The following is a 15,602-nucleotide window of genomic DNA, read 5'->3' on the forward strand; positions in this document are numbered from 1 at the left end:
ACCTAATTATGAAACTTTACACCTAATATAATAAAAGAGTTTCAGAATTTTTAACACTGTTATTAAATGTTAAGCAAATACAGAGCAGAGACTTAAAACATATCTTATTTTTCACAATCAGGGTGTAAGAATATATCAATTTATCATATTGGCTTAAATATTTTCTGAATGGCTGGATCTAATACCAAATAAATCTTTAGTAACAACTCGAGTTCGACTTATGATAGCTAGTTTTTTAGGCTTTTCAGGTGTTTCGAGCATACTTGTGAATTAAGTATTGTGGATGTTTAAAGAACCACTCTGGTCGTCTTCTGAATCAATAACTTCATCGCTGCTAGTGTCATTAAAACAGATTTCTTTTGAGCTAGTTTTCGGTTGTAATCTTGAAGTAGAATGACAGCGGTAATATTTTCGTTAGTTGCCTGAATTTGACAGGATACAATCATCTGCTTTACTACTGACGTTGGGCACTGGCAATGTCACGTTCTCTTTATCTTCCTTTTGTTGGTATGTGATAGTACTAGGAGAAAATGCTATCTCTAGTATAGCTTTTGGATTGAATGGATAAATTCCTGTTGACGAGAATCCCGATTTTATATTGAATAGTGTCATTGTTTGGTAATAATGCGTATATCCTTCAGGGTTATCGATATGTCCATTTCTCTTAAAAATATCTTCCAGCTCATAAATATATTAAGCTTTTGTGTCCTAGTCGGATTTAAGTTTTGTGCTTTAGCACCACGTTTAAAACCACGTAGCCAATAACGAACAGCCATTTCTGTTCTTTACTGAAAAGGATTTTGGATTTGATTGAGCTCTGTAAACCGATATACACACTTACGAAGTACCCATATACTGAAGTACGTTGAACTAATTCTGCTTCTTGAACATTTGTAAGTAAAGCTTTCCGAGAAGGTACTTGTATGAAAGATATAGAAATGAAAATAGCACGGTGAAAACAAGCCACGAAAGCACTCTATAGAGTGATATGGAACAACACTCTAACCAAATAAAAACAAAAAAGGATCTTTCAGAACATAGTGATGAATATTACCCTGTATGGAGCGGAGGTATGACCATTGACAACATCAATACGAAATAAATTAAGAACTACTGAACTGGACTATAAGAAGATGTCTACAAATCACCTGAGCGGATAAAATAAGAACAGAGAAAATATTGAACAGTTAAACTTCCAGAATATAATGTTTATATATAAATGAAGTAAATTGTAAATGAACAAGGAATAGTTTCTACCAAGGCGGTTTTTGTGGGGGGTGAGTTTGTTATTTTCTGCATCACAAAAAATATACTCGGACCTTGTTTTAGTTATACCTTACCTTAATTTTCATGCAAATAACTTGTACAAAAAGTTTCTATGTTTTCCATAAACTACCGTTTTTCGGTTATTCAATACCTATCATATTTTTGGATTTTTGTATTCGATGAATAAAAGTCTACTTTCGAACAGCCATAAATGTGTTAATATTAAGTTTACGATGATAATAAAAAACGAATCTCTTTTTCTTTTAAGCGTCATTTTATACCCAATTCCCGATAAAGTCTAAAGTTATTCGCGAAAAACCGTTTGAAATCATGGTTTTTGACGTGTAATTTGTGAACTTTCCGTCACGAATAACTCAAAAAATATTGAATTTTCGAAAAAATATGAACATTTTATTCTTAAAATTCATTATTGTAGCGATTACCATGATTTTTATAAACTTTCCACCCCCCGAGTTGGGGTGTTAACCATCCCTAGAGGAAAAATACGTATTGGCATGGGGTAGATTTTAATCTTTTCCTATTTTCTATCTAGGTACTGTCAAAATTTCAAGCAAATCCATTCATACAAAAAAAATCTGAGCAGAAAACCGTCATATCCTGATCCAAAAATCAAATCTATAGATTGATATAATGTTGAATGCTCGAATAAATGAACTTTTATAAAATAAAGGCAGATATCGAGCACAGTTTATTAATTAAATCTTGCCCAAATACTTTCGCTTCCTAGAGCATCTTCAGGGGCATTTCGTCAATTTTGGGCTACTCAATAATTGCAGAATGTCATAAACATAAAATTAAACACAAAGTTGAACATAACACTACACTAAACAAGGACAAACAATTTAAAATTATTTAAAAAGTCGAAGCTACATTCTGGTCGGCAATAGGAGAGAGAATATTTTCTCTCCTGTTGCCGACCAGATGTTCAACTTCATGTTTATGACATTCTGCAATTGTTGGATAGCCCAAAATTGACGAAATACCCCTGAAGATGCTCTAGGGAGCGAAAGTACTTGGGCAAGATTTAATTAATAAAACTGTGCTGGATATCTTCCTATATTTTATAAAAGTAAATCTATAGATTTTTTTCACATTTTTCACACATCATAAGTGAAAAACATTACAAATATATTTAAAACAAATTAATTGTTATAAACTTTGTATAATCTATAAAAATAAAAATAAATTACCGAAATTTTTGTAAGCGCATAACTTCAGAACGACTGACTGCACCAAACTTGATCGTTCTTGTTTTTATTGTATTTATTATTACAAGGACAAGGTTTGTCTAAAAGATAATTTTTAAAAAATTGTACGGAAAGACGTAAACAACAGATTTTCTGTTCTCCGTCATTTTAAATCGAAATATAACTTCTAGATGGCGCCATATTATAATTAACAAAGGAAGCTAGAATTAACAAAATAAATGTCTGTATGGATAGATTGAAATAACGACATGGCTGTATTTGGTACTGCAGCTCCAAATAATATCGATTAAGTTCCAACATATCAGATGGAAAGATATTTCAATGAGGCAGTTTGAAGAAACTTAATTTTCCATACACAAACGTGATCCCACTGTAGTTAATTTACTGGTCACCTGGTGAAGGTACAACGACTTTATAATGTTACACTTGAAATTTCCGAGAGGTGCTATATGTGCTTTCTGTGGGTTTCCGAGTTTGACTCCGCGTTGAATAATTTTTGTTTTGATAAAATGTTTCGGCAAGGTCGTACTTGCCATTGTCAAGTCAGGTTGTAGCGCTTCTTGCTGGTGCTTGAAGTTAACTGACTCTCCTGGTCGATGTTTGGCAAGGACGACGTTTTTTCTCTCCTTTCGATGGCATTTTGATATTCTTCTCGTCTAACATTGATTTTTCGGTTGGTCTGTCCGATGTCACATGGAATCTGGTATACTTCTTAATTTTCTGACGATATTTTTGTTTTGGCGGATGGTAAAATGATTGAGATTTTTCTGTCGGTATTAAATATCGTTTCTATTTTGTGTTTTCTTAGCACTCTACCTATTTTCTCTGTTGTATCCTTTACATGAACAGAACATGCTGCCAAATTAAAATGGAGCTTCGCAGGACAGAATGCCCGACTGAAGGATAAGAGATGGAACCACGAAATACAACAGTGGAGGCCATGGTTAGGAAAGAGAAGCAGAGGAAGACCACAAATGAGATGGGCTGATGACATAAGAAGATCGGACACAACTGGAAGCAAGTGGCGCAAAATAGAAGACACTGGATTGATTTGGGGGAACTATGTCCAAAGTTGGATTACTTAAGGCCGAAGAAGAAGAAGAAATCCTTTACATATGGTAGAATGGCTTTTGCAATTGGTTTTTCCTCTTCTGTTGGATCTTTAATTCTTTCTTGAGTATTATGAGCGTTTTCAATGGTATATGATGAAAAGCAGTTTTTTCTTAGCGCTGTTTTCACATTATACACTTTTTTTTATGTTCTTCATCTGTCAGTCTTTCGGATCGTGTCATCAGGGTTTTAATGACTGAATGTAATTGTGCAGGATGGTGATGTGAATCGATATGTGTTATTTAAGCAGTGCTTTGTCAGCGAAATGTCATCGAAAGGAGGGTAAAATGTCGACCCTTGCCCAATATGTCTCAAACACAGGACATACAATAAACCTGAATCAAAGACCACAAGACCGATTAGTAGGACCCCGCCTACCTACACACGGACAGGACCAATCACAAGAAGCCTTGCAGCTATAAAAAGTAAACGCATCGACCAGGAGAGTCAGTTAACTTCAAGCATCAGAAGTGCTACTACCTGGCTTGACAATGGCAAGTGCGACTTTGCCGAAACGTCGTCAAATAATGGTTTTTACCAAAACCAAAATTATTCAACGAGTAGTCAAACTCGATAAAAGCACAGAAGCACATATAGCTCCCGCGGAAATTTCAAGTGTAACATTGTAAAGTCGTTAAATCTGATATGTTGAAACTTAATCGTTATTATTTGGAGCTGCAATACCAAATACAGCTATGTCGTTATTTTTTCGATTTAAAATGACGGAGAACAGAAAATCTCTTGTTTACGTCTTTCCGTACAATTTTTTAAGAATTGTCTTTTACACAAACCTTGTCCTTGTAATAACAAATACAAAAATAAAGAACGATCAAGTTTAGTGCAGTCGTTCTGAAGTTATGCGCCTGCAGAATTGTTAACACTATTAGATAATGAGAGTGTTGTGATTATCACATCCTTCTTTAATAAGATATACAGCAGCGGCAAATTACCAGACAACTGGTTTGAATCGATATTTATAACTATTCCCAAGAAAAAGAATGCCAGACAATGTAGCGACTATCGATTATCAGTTTAATGAGTCACACGCTCAAAATTTTTATGAAAATATTGCATTGTCGCATATATAAACTTTGTGATGGGATAACTGGTGATGAGCAGTTTGGTTTCCGAAACGGTATGGGTACTCGAGAAGCTATTTTTTGCATGCGAATACTCTTACAAAAGAGCATTAAGTTTAAGAAAAATATTTACGTATGTTTTATAGATTTCGAAAAAGCCTTTGATAGAGTACCACATACATTATTATTTCAGTGCTTAGACTCAGTTGGTCTGGAGACGTATGACATTAGATTGCTTAAAAATCTTTACTACAATCCGACCGCTTGTGTTAAGGTGGGCCAAGAGGTTTCAGCTAAAGTTTCTATTAAGCGTGGTGTCAGACAGGGATGTGTTATGTCACCGATGTTGTTTAATGCCTACACTGAACCAGTTTTTGAAATAGCGTTAAATAATCGCCGCGAAGGTATTAAGATCGGTGGTAAAATTATTAACAACATCAGATACGCCGATGACACCGAAATAATGGCAGAGAGTCTAGAAGACCTTCAAACCCTGTCGAATACTGTATACAACGAATGCACTGAAAAGGGCTTAACAATCAACGCAAAAAAAAACAAAATGGATGGTGGTAGGAAAAATTAATATCGAAGACTCAGTACTAAGATTAGATAACAAAATCCTGGAAAGGGTGGAACACTTTAGATATCTGGGTAGCTAGATCGATGGCAGGGTTGAAAGTGACGAGGAAATTTCGACCAGAATAGAACTCGCACGGAAAAACTTTATTAACTGGCGTTCTGTATTATGCAGTAGAAGTCTGTCTAAGAGTATTGAAGTGCTACGTCTGCTCTACTTTGTTCTATGGATGTGAAACCTGGACAACAAAAATAAAAAATCTTAACAAATTAGAAGCGTTTGAGTTATGGTGTTACCGTCGCATGCTCAGAATCCCGTGGACAGCACACATATCTAACGAACGCGTGCTAGAGACCGTGCACAAAGAGCGAACATTGATCAACATCATCAAAATGAGTAAGGTCCAATACTTCGGTCATATAATGAGAGGACCTAAATATCGCTTAGTCCGGTTAATCATTCAGGGCAAAATCGAAGGAAAACGTTGGGTCTGAAGAAAACAACTGTCCTGGCTGCGTAACATTAGACAATGGACAGGTCGAACGGTCGAGGAAATCAGATTGTCAATATGACGATAGCCAACGCTTGAATACAAGCACGGCACACAAAGAAGAAGAAAAAGTAACTTAGCTGGGGTCTCTCCCGTTGATCTATTTATGGTATTATTAATGCAGAATTCTACTTCATGTAATGCAATTGGCCAGTTGATTTGTTTTTCATCGGTTATCTTTGCTTGAAGAGGTGTCAATAACCTGTTCATGCGTTCTATTGGCCCATTGGATCTCGGACAACCACTTGCAATCACACGTACAACCACTTGTGTGTTTAATTGCATACTTCTCCAAAAATTCCTTAAAATCATGAGAGGTAAAACAAGATCCTCTGTCTGAAATGATAATGCTAGGGACACATATAAAATAAAATTTTATATGTGTGTTTTTAATGTTGAGTGTCATAGCTTTACACAAATAATCTCAACGACTAAGTAAGTTGCAATGACAATTTGTGGTATGTTGTAAATATTTACACATTCTTCTAATTACAGTGTCTTGAAGAAGGAATAAAAGAATTCCGGAAGCTCGACCAAAAGTCAAAAGAGTGTTTCTATAACATCCCGGCCAAACCTACTGACTGCAGCCCTAATAAACTGAGTTGTTTGTTTATATCGACAGTCAATAATATCCAGTATTTCTTATATATATATATATATATATATATATATATATATATATATATATATATATATATATATATATATATATATATATATATATATATATATATATATATATATATATATATATATATATATATATATATATATTGAGATGATATTAACATAGGAGAAAGAAAGATGGTGTTTAAAGAAAATAATTTATAAGTTATACACTATATAATATTAGATATAAAAAGTATTTGGTTATTTTAATAAGTAATATACTAGAGAATATATTTATGTGAGGGCATTTTTAAGAAATTAGCATATAAGTGTAAAAAGTTTTTTTTAATAATTATGATATCTTTAAGTGAGCCATGTGCATAGGCAACCAAATATACTCTGAATAAGTGACAGACAGTTAAATAATAGTTACGAATATAAAGTGGGGTTATTTGTTAATTTGAAATGTTTAGTTTACATATAGTTACGGATTTGAAGTAGTGTAGCTTATTAATTTAGATTGTTTCATTTACATATAAGTTTATTTTCTGATCTGAAAAGCCTAAATGTCAATAAAATTCTCGATAGAAAAGTAAAGAATTCTCTAGAACACAGAATTTAATCTTTGTTTACAGTAGAACCTTCGCGAATATGGTTATGTCTGTGAAATGGACATAATCGAACATATACTTTTTCGAGAACATTCATATATTTAGGAAATAGAACAATTCGAATAGGATTTCTTGCCAGATGATTCTGGAACAATGAAAAGATATAAATACTCGGTGATTTGGATTCAAGATTAGTCAGTCAGTCGGTCAGACAGTTAGTTAGTAAGAAGACAGACACAGTTAGTTACAGTTAGTGAAGTCAGTTATTCAGTAAGTTCAAGATTAGTCAGTCAGAATTAGGAAGAAAGTATAAAGTATGCAATAATCAGTGATTTAGTATTAAAATTTGATAGTATTGGAAAGTATATTAGAAGAATATTGGTTGGAGATTGGAAGAAATTAAAAAAATTATATTATGATTGTAGATTTGTAGAAATCAAATTATAATAGTTATATGGTGATTGGATATTGGTGTATTAAAAAGAAGAATAAATATAAATGCTATTAAGAAGAAAAATATTTTAAATTGGTTGAAGCCGATAATTGGAAAAAGTAATTTCACAAAAACAAGGATAACCGAAGCTGAGAACAAAGACATTGAGTGTCGAATAAAATAGAATAAAATAAACTAGGTATACAGGTGTACAAATTCGTTCACTGCTTCGATGATGTCGTTTTCTATAAGAAGTAGTCGTAGGATTTGTGGTTGCGTGCTTATTTTTAGATACTTCGTTAGGTACCTACATCAAATAGAGTATAATAGAATAAATTAGAGTAACACAGAATAAAATAGCATGGAATAGAATAAAATAAAATAATATACAATAAAATAGAATACAATAGAATAAAATGGAGTATAATAAAGTAAAATAAACTATAATAAAACAAAAAGTATTAAATAAAATAAATTAGAATAAAATGGAATAAAACAAAGTAATACGGAATAAAATGAAACAAAATGGAATAAAATAAAATAAAATAAAATAAGATAAAATCAAATCTTAAATTTGACGAATAATAATAGTTCTGCTGTAGGCTAAGTCTATTAATGTACTCGTATTCTGTCAGTATTTGGTCTATCTTTTTTTTTAGGTTATTATCAAGACATAGGTTTTTATGTAGCTTGATATATATTTCAATAAAAATTTATGACCATTAATATCTGACAGTAAATAAATGATATTCATTTCCTTTGTGACTTTATCAAAAAGAACAACAGTCATAAAGAGAACAACAGTTCAACCCTGAAGCATTTGCCGAAATAGTTCGTACAAATTTGCTATTATTGAATCACCAACAAAGTATTGCGTATGACACTTTAATAGAAGCTGTGAACATTGGATCTGGTGGAATTTACTTCACAACGTTGTAGGTAAAACCTTTCTGGGATAAACGATTTCAACTTTGCAATATTTAACTGTTAAGTGAAGCTTCTTGAAATTGTCCCTATTACCACGCGAAGTTAAAAGTTTTTTGTGCATTTTCAGAAAAGTTATTAATAATTTTGTCAGAAAATTGACGTCCAAGTTGGAAGCTTTGTTGCAACAATTCAGCAAAAAATTAACAAAAATAACTTTACAAACTCCAATTTAAAAGGATTTTCTATGTCGTTTCAGTATAATTATGTTACTTTTCCATATAATTTACAGATCTTCATCTTTAGTATTTAAAATCAAATAGTTAAATAGCGTTCTTGTATTGTTTATAGGTAAAAAATGATGATTATTCTTTTGTATATTTTGATTATTACATATTGTTATCACCAAATTTATTAAAACAGTTGTTACAGATGTGGTGATGACACAACACATAAAAAGCTTTCCGAAACAAACCAGCCACTATTCAAGAGTTAAAACAGAAAAAAGTCCAGACTTAAATTTGTGAAAAAAGTATAAAATGTTCAAAGAACAATATCCAAATAATATAAAAGTTCGACGTGTACTGTATCAATAAATTTTTCAGAATGATTTTAGTTTGCGACTTGGAGTCCCGGGACCAGATCCATGTAAATATTGTGACATGATATATTTAAAACTCGTTAATGTAACAATATTATCACAGAACGGTAACTATATCACCGTAAAACAGAAGTCAGATACCAATTTCTTAACGAAGATCAAAATACTGCTGTCAATAATACTAATGTTGTGGTTTTGTGTGTAGACCTACAGCAAGTACTATTTTGTCCAACATTAACACATTCTTTTATGTTTTACCAGCGACAACTTTCTTGCTATAACTTAATATTCGCAATTTTGGAAGCAGTCATGCCACTTTTAGCACTTATGGAATGAGACAATCGCAAAACGACCCAATCGATGCGTCTGACAAAATAATAACGGAAGAATAGTTATAATTTTATCTCATCCAACTGGGTTGTTTCACAGAAGTCAATCAAAAATTTTTATATGTAGGGTTTAGTTTTTTGTCTTGCGCTCGAGACTTCGCAAAGATTGAGAAGGTGAAGTAAACGGTAAAGGTAATGATACTTTTATATTGGAAAGATCTTTCAATCGTTTTCATAGAACAAAGAGACTTCTGCAATCTAGACGAGCTGGAGAAAATGACGAATAAAACAATTGCCAAAATTACGGACGCATTGTGGATAAAACTTGCAAGTGATGATCCAATGATGGCCAGTTTCCAAAAATCAAACAACATAATGAGCTTATGGGAATCACTTCCAATTATATCAAATAAGCGTGGTAACAGGCTACACCAGAATAAAGTACCCTCATTAGAATATTTAAAGCCGTTATTATGATTATTCAATCAAAATTAGTGAGAAAAAAAAAGAAAACTTAATGGATATGACAAAATATATGGACGATCAATACAAGCCCTTTAATATCAATATGGCTTGTGTCCAAGGAGAAAGGCGTGGAATTTAAAATAATTTAATAGAGTAATAATAATAAATTGAGTTTTTTCTTATTTAGGACCTGTGGAACAATGATTAATGTAATGTATTATCTAAATTCAACGACGTTTATAAAACGTCAACGTTTTACCAAAATAAAATAAAGTAAAATTGTAATTAAATGAAATTAAGTAAAATTAAATAACCATACCTAATTAAAATTAAATAAAATTTAATAAAATAAAATAAAATTAAATGAGCTTAAATAAAGGTAAATAGAATTCAATAAAATTAGGTGAAATTAAATAAAAATAATTAAAATTTAATAAAATTAAATGAAATTAAATAAAATTAAATAAAAAAAATAAAATTAAAAAAAAATTAAATAAAATTAAATAAAATTAAATAAAATTAAATAAAATTAAATAAAATTAAGTAAAATTAAACAAAATTAAATAAAATAAACAAAATTAAATAAAATTAAATACAATTAAACAAAATTAAATAAAATTAAGCAACATTAAAAAAAACTAAATATAATTAAAAAATAATAATAAACAAAATTAAATAAAATTAATTAAAACTAAATAAAATTAAACAAAATAAAAAAAAAATAAAATAAAATGTGTTGGTAATCAAAATAAAGTTATTAAACATAAATATAAGATAATACTGAAAATGTAAATGATACATAAAATCTATCTAATATTTAACTAATCTAATATTTATTTAAATTTTAAAAATAATAAAATCAACAAAATTTTTAAAGAAAAAATAAAGATTTTTTAAATTTTAAAGAACCTAAATGTGTGGTGTTATAAAAAAAAATATTAACAATTCAGTAATATGCAGACGTGAAATTTCTTAAACACACAAGTAATAAGGCGCTATAAGAAGTATTCACTTCTGTCGTAACTCTCCAAGTGCCACGCACCATTTTTATTTTGTTAAAGTTAATTAGTGTCTGTAGATGGCAATTGATTGGATCTCCCTTCGAATTCGACGGGCAAAATCAGAAGTTGTGTATAAACAAAGAATTTTTGAAAAAATGGCTAATTTTTAAAAATGGGTTTTAAGTGTTGTAGGACAATATATACATATATATATATATATATATATATATATATATATATATATATATATATATATATATATATATATATATATATATATATATATATATATATTTTAAAGGTGTAAAAATGCCACTGTAATTTTGCAAAGGTATCTCAAAATATTTAAAATAACTTTTTAATCGTTAAATGATTTAATTTAATAAAATAAGCCGTTTTCTTCAATTTGGTGATTTTAGAATTCTTGTAGACCTAATAGTTTACTATAAGGTAATAGCATAATAACATAACAGAGAAAAGCTTTTTGTAATAAACAATTATTTCAATTTTGCAATAAGTATCAAGTGAATATTCTTAAAATTTTTGAAGCTGAATATTTTTGTTATATTGTTTTTATTCTCATGCGAAATCAAAGTTTTTTGTGCATTTTTAGAAAAGTTATTAATAATTTTCGAAAAATCGACTTTACTTTTAAAACTATTTTTGCAATAATTAAGCAAAAAATTAACAAAAATTACCGGTCTTCACCTTTAGTATTTTAAATCAAATAGCGATCTTACATTGTTTATATATTATTTATAAGTTAAATAGGGGTTTAATATTTTGCATATTATTTTGTTTAATACATATTGTTATCACTAAATATATCAAAATAAGTTGTTAGATACCTGTATCAAAGAGTGTCATGGGAAAATCGTTAGTTCCCTTTTATTATACATGCTAATAGACTAAGCCTGGGAAATAAGCAATAAAAGTACCATGTTAGTGACACTAAACCGGCCAGTCAAACGACAGTTGTTTTGAGTAGGATGTAACAAAACCTATGTAACAAAAACCTGTGTGTTTCCTGCAGTCGATTTTTTGGACTTAATTAATTATTAACAAATTAAAGTCAAAAAACGGTAAATTTTCACTTTTTATCTATCAGCAAAAAGTAAAGCACTTAAAACAAATTAAAGAGTAATAAACTTTTAAGTTTTATAAAAACCAAAATGGCGTTTTTCAAATGTTTTTATCCTTATTTGTTGCTTAAAAAGTAGCAAAATAAGTGAGATATTTCGGTTTTTTTTTATAAATGTTTATAATTTTTTTTGAATAAACTTACAATCGTCATATTACACGAAATGTTGGGTCTTGTAGTAATTAAAATATGACCAAAATTTCAAAGCGATCGGTCAATTTTTTTAAAAGATATTTTGTTTGTTTATACCAAATTAAATTTTTTTGCCACAATCTAAGTCAGAAAATAATGAAGTTACAGTAATTCTAAGGATGGTTTATGAGAGAATAAAAAGGAAAATTATTTTTTATATTTAGAAAGCCTACATTTTTTACAAATTTATAAGAAAAAAATTGACCTAGAAGAATTTGGACAAGTTAGTTCTTTTTTTTCTAAATTGCTAGCAGCTTTGTTTATAACAAATAAGAGATCTTATTACGGTAATCTGAAAGAACATGCTTTAAATATTTAATGTGCAAAATTTGAAACATATTGCATTTTAACGGAATCGTCAAAAAAGCTTTAAATATGTGGCATTCAATATCGGTTGGCTTTGATTTGAAACTTGCTCCAGCGATGGAGGGGAAGGAGCTGTTAACTGTATCTCTGGTTCTTGTTTATGGATTTCTACGTTTTCTTTTTTAATAAATGTGTACTTTTTGCGTACATTACGAATATGTATTGTTTAAATAATTAAATCGTTAAATAAACCATCTAATTTGTTTTTTTTCAGTTTTTTTTTTAATAATATTTAAGGTAATTTTTAATGTAAAAATATATATTTACATCTTATATATACTTCTTTAATAAACTTCGTAAATATTTTATTTATTATAGACATTATAAAATAAAATGAATTATCCTATTTAATTATTTCTAAAAATAATATTGGTTTAGGGAATGCTTTGGAAAAAAAATAACCTCAAACAAACTAGGTTTTATTTCTTGCTAGGCGTATGGCTTTTGTCGAAAAAGGTCGATTTCATACCCACTTGCTGAAACTTGTTTTAATCGATATACTTATAATGCCATTATGCTATGCTGAAAAGTTTACCGAAAATCATGGCAGACTATTTATGTATAACAATTTTTAAACAAATTATATAAAAATTGCTTTTTCACTTCAAAACTATTTTTTTAATGATTTGAGTTATTTTATGACGAAAGTTATTCTTATGATTTTATATAAAACGCTTACTTAAAGCGTAAATTGCAAATAATTAAATAAAATAGATGAAAAAAGCTAATTCTAGCGTTTTTCGATGCCATTTTTTAATAGGTTGGACGTCAGATGTAAAAAAAAACAAAAAAAAAAAAACAGAATCTAGGTCAAGTCGTTTAAAAATGCACAATTTCATTTTGATTTTATGTTACAAAACTTTTGGGACTATATTGGGAAGACTTGACGAATGTCTACACTTTAACGTTTGAAACACATTTAGTCCAGTCATCAGAGAGTTGACCTCTAAAAATCATACGAATAACCTGAATTTTTCAGAGAATATTAATTTTGTGACCCCAAAGAAGATGCAAAAAAGTTTACTACTTTTACTCCCGGGCTTTTCCCTAAAACACCCCTCGTAGGGGGGTAAAAACACAAACAAATAGATTTACTGAGAATATGTACATCGTAGAAAAAAATATTTCAAATAAAAAATGTAACTGAGATAATTCTACAAAAATGTTTAAAGCATTTTTTATGTAGAATGAACCGTTCTCTTAGAAACAATGCTTGAAGCAACGAATGTTCAAAAAAATTTGTAACAACACGACGGTAAAAATTCGATAACTTTTGATTCAAGTAACCTATCGACTAAAATCAAGATTAATTGTAAAGGTAAAGAGTTTAGCTTTCGTATGCAGTTTTTGTATTTTGTCGCAAATAAACTCAGATTTTATATAGCTGTTAAATAAATAAACATTGCGCGATTTTTGCATTTTTTTACGATTCTCGTGAGATCAATAAAATTGATAACTTTCATTAACCAGTTGTAGTAAAATTTCCATTTTTAGATTATTTTTTATTCCATGAATAAAAAACGCAGAATTTATTGTTTTTAAGAAGACGGTTTTGGGTGTAGTTTATTGCAGAAGTTTTGTTCTTTTGAAAAACGTACTAGTGTAATTGGAAAAAAGTTTTAAATATTTTAAATCGTTTGTTGTGGGCAAGTTTAAATCAAGCGTCTTAAGCATATTTCAAATGCCTTACATTTGTTGTCAAAAGTTAAAACTAAAATTTCATGCTATAAGTTTTTAAGGTTAGGCTCTAGTAATCAAAACTTTATAGTGGCTAGTCAATGAAAGGGATATATTGTATTGATCTCGTGAGAATCATAAAAAATGGCAAAAATCGCGCCACGTTTTTTTGTTTAACACCTGTATAAAATCTGAGTTTATTTGTGGCAAAATACAAAAACTGAATGCGAAAGCTGAACTCTTTACCTTTAAAACGCATCTTGATTTTTGTCGATAGGTTACTTGATTAAAAAGATATCGAATTTTTACCATCGAGCTGACACAAATTTTAATTAATTTCACGCGCTACATTATCTCAGCTACATTTTTTATTCAAAACATTTTTTTCTACGGTGTGTAGATTCTTGGTAAATCTATTTTTTGCGTTTTTACCCCCTTACGGGGATTTAGGGGGAAGCCCAGGGGTAAAAGTGGTAAACTTTTTTGCATATTTTTTGGTGTCCCGAAATTAATACGCTCAGCAAAATTCAGCTTGTTCGTATGATTTTTAGAGGTTTAGTGGCATTTTTGTCTCTGAGGACTGGAGTAATTGTCTATTTCTCAGCCACAATATGAATCTTATTTTAGTCGAAAGAATATGATGCTGTAATATTACAGTTTGTTTAAAGTTTACCCAAAGTTTACCACGGGATCCTGCTTAGTATAACAAAAAAAAAAAAAGTTTGAATAAACATTTATTTGTTAAAATAGTGTTGTAAATTACCGGCTGGGTAAATAATTCACTGGTAAACTTGGGGTAAATTTTTTACTGTAATGTAGCATCATATTCTTTTCATTTAAATAAGATTCAGCTTGTGGGTAAAAAATAAACAGTGTTTTAAATGTTAAAGTTTAGATATTCAAGTCTATATATCAGTCAATTTGTTTATGGATATTTTAAACTGACTTATACCTTATAAAATCAAAATGGACTTGCGCGTTTTGAAACTAATTTGTAAACTTCCCTAAAATTTCTGTAATCACCTATTTTTTGATTTTTAAATTCGATGTCCAACATATTGGAAAAGGCCTAGAAAAAGTTAACATCGGCTTTTTTTAGCATTTTTAATTGTTTATCTGCATGTTACGTTTAAAGTATTTTACGAAAAAAGTAATTGTGAAGCAGAAAAATATTTTTTTATAATTTGTTTAAAAAGGGTTAAACAAATAAATAAATATGTTGCCATGAAAAATTTTCGATGGAGATAATTTTCTCATTGAGAAAAATCTCAGAATTTTTATTTAGATTTTTTATTTTTAAAGAAATATGTAGAAATAATTGTATAGAATAATTTGTGTTTTTCATAAAGTCTATTATAAATAAATTATTTACGAAGTTGATTAAAGAAGTATACATTAGACATAAATATTATGTTTTACTATAAAAATTACATGAAATATTA

This window comes from Diabrotica undecimpunctata, chromosome 1, assembly GCF_040954645.1.
Source record: "Diabrotica undecimpunctata isolate CICGRU chromosome 1, icDiaUnde3, whole genome shotgun sequence".
Taxonomy (NCBI): Eukaryota; Metazoa; Arthropoda; class Insecta; order Coleoptera; family Chrysomelidae; genus Diabrotica; species Diabrotica undecimpunctata.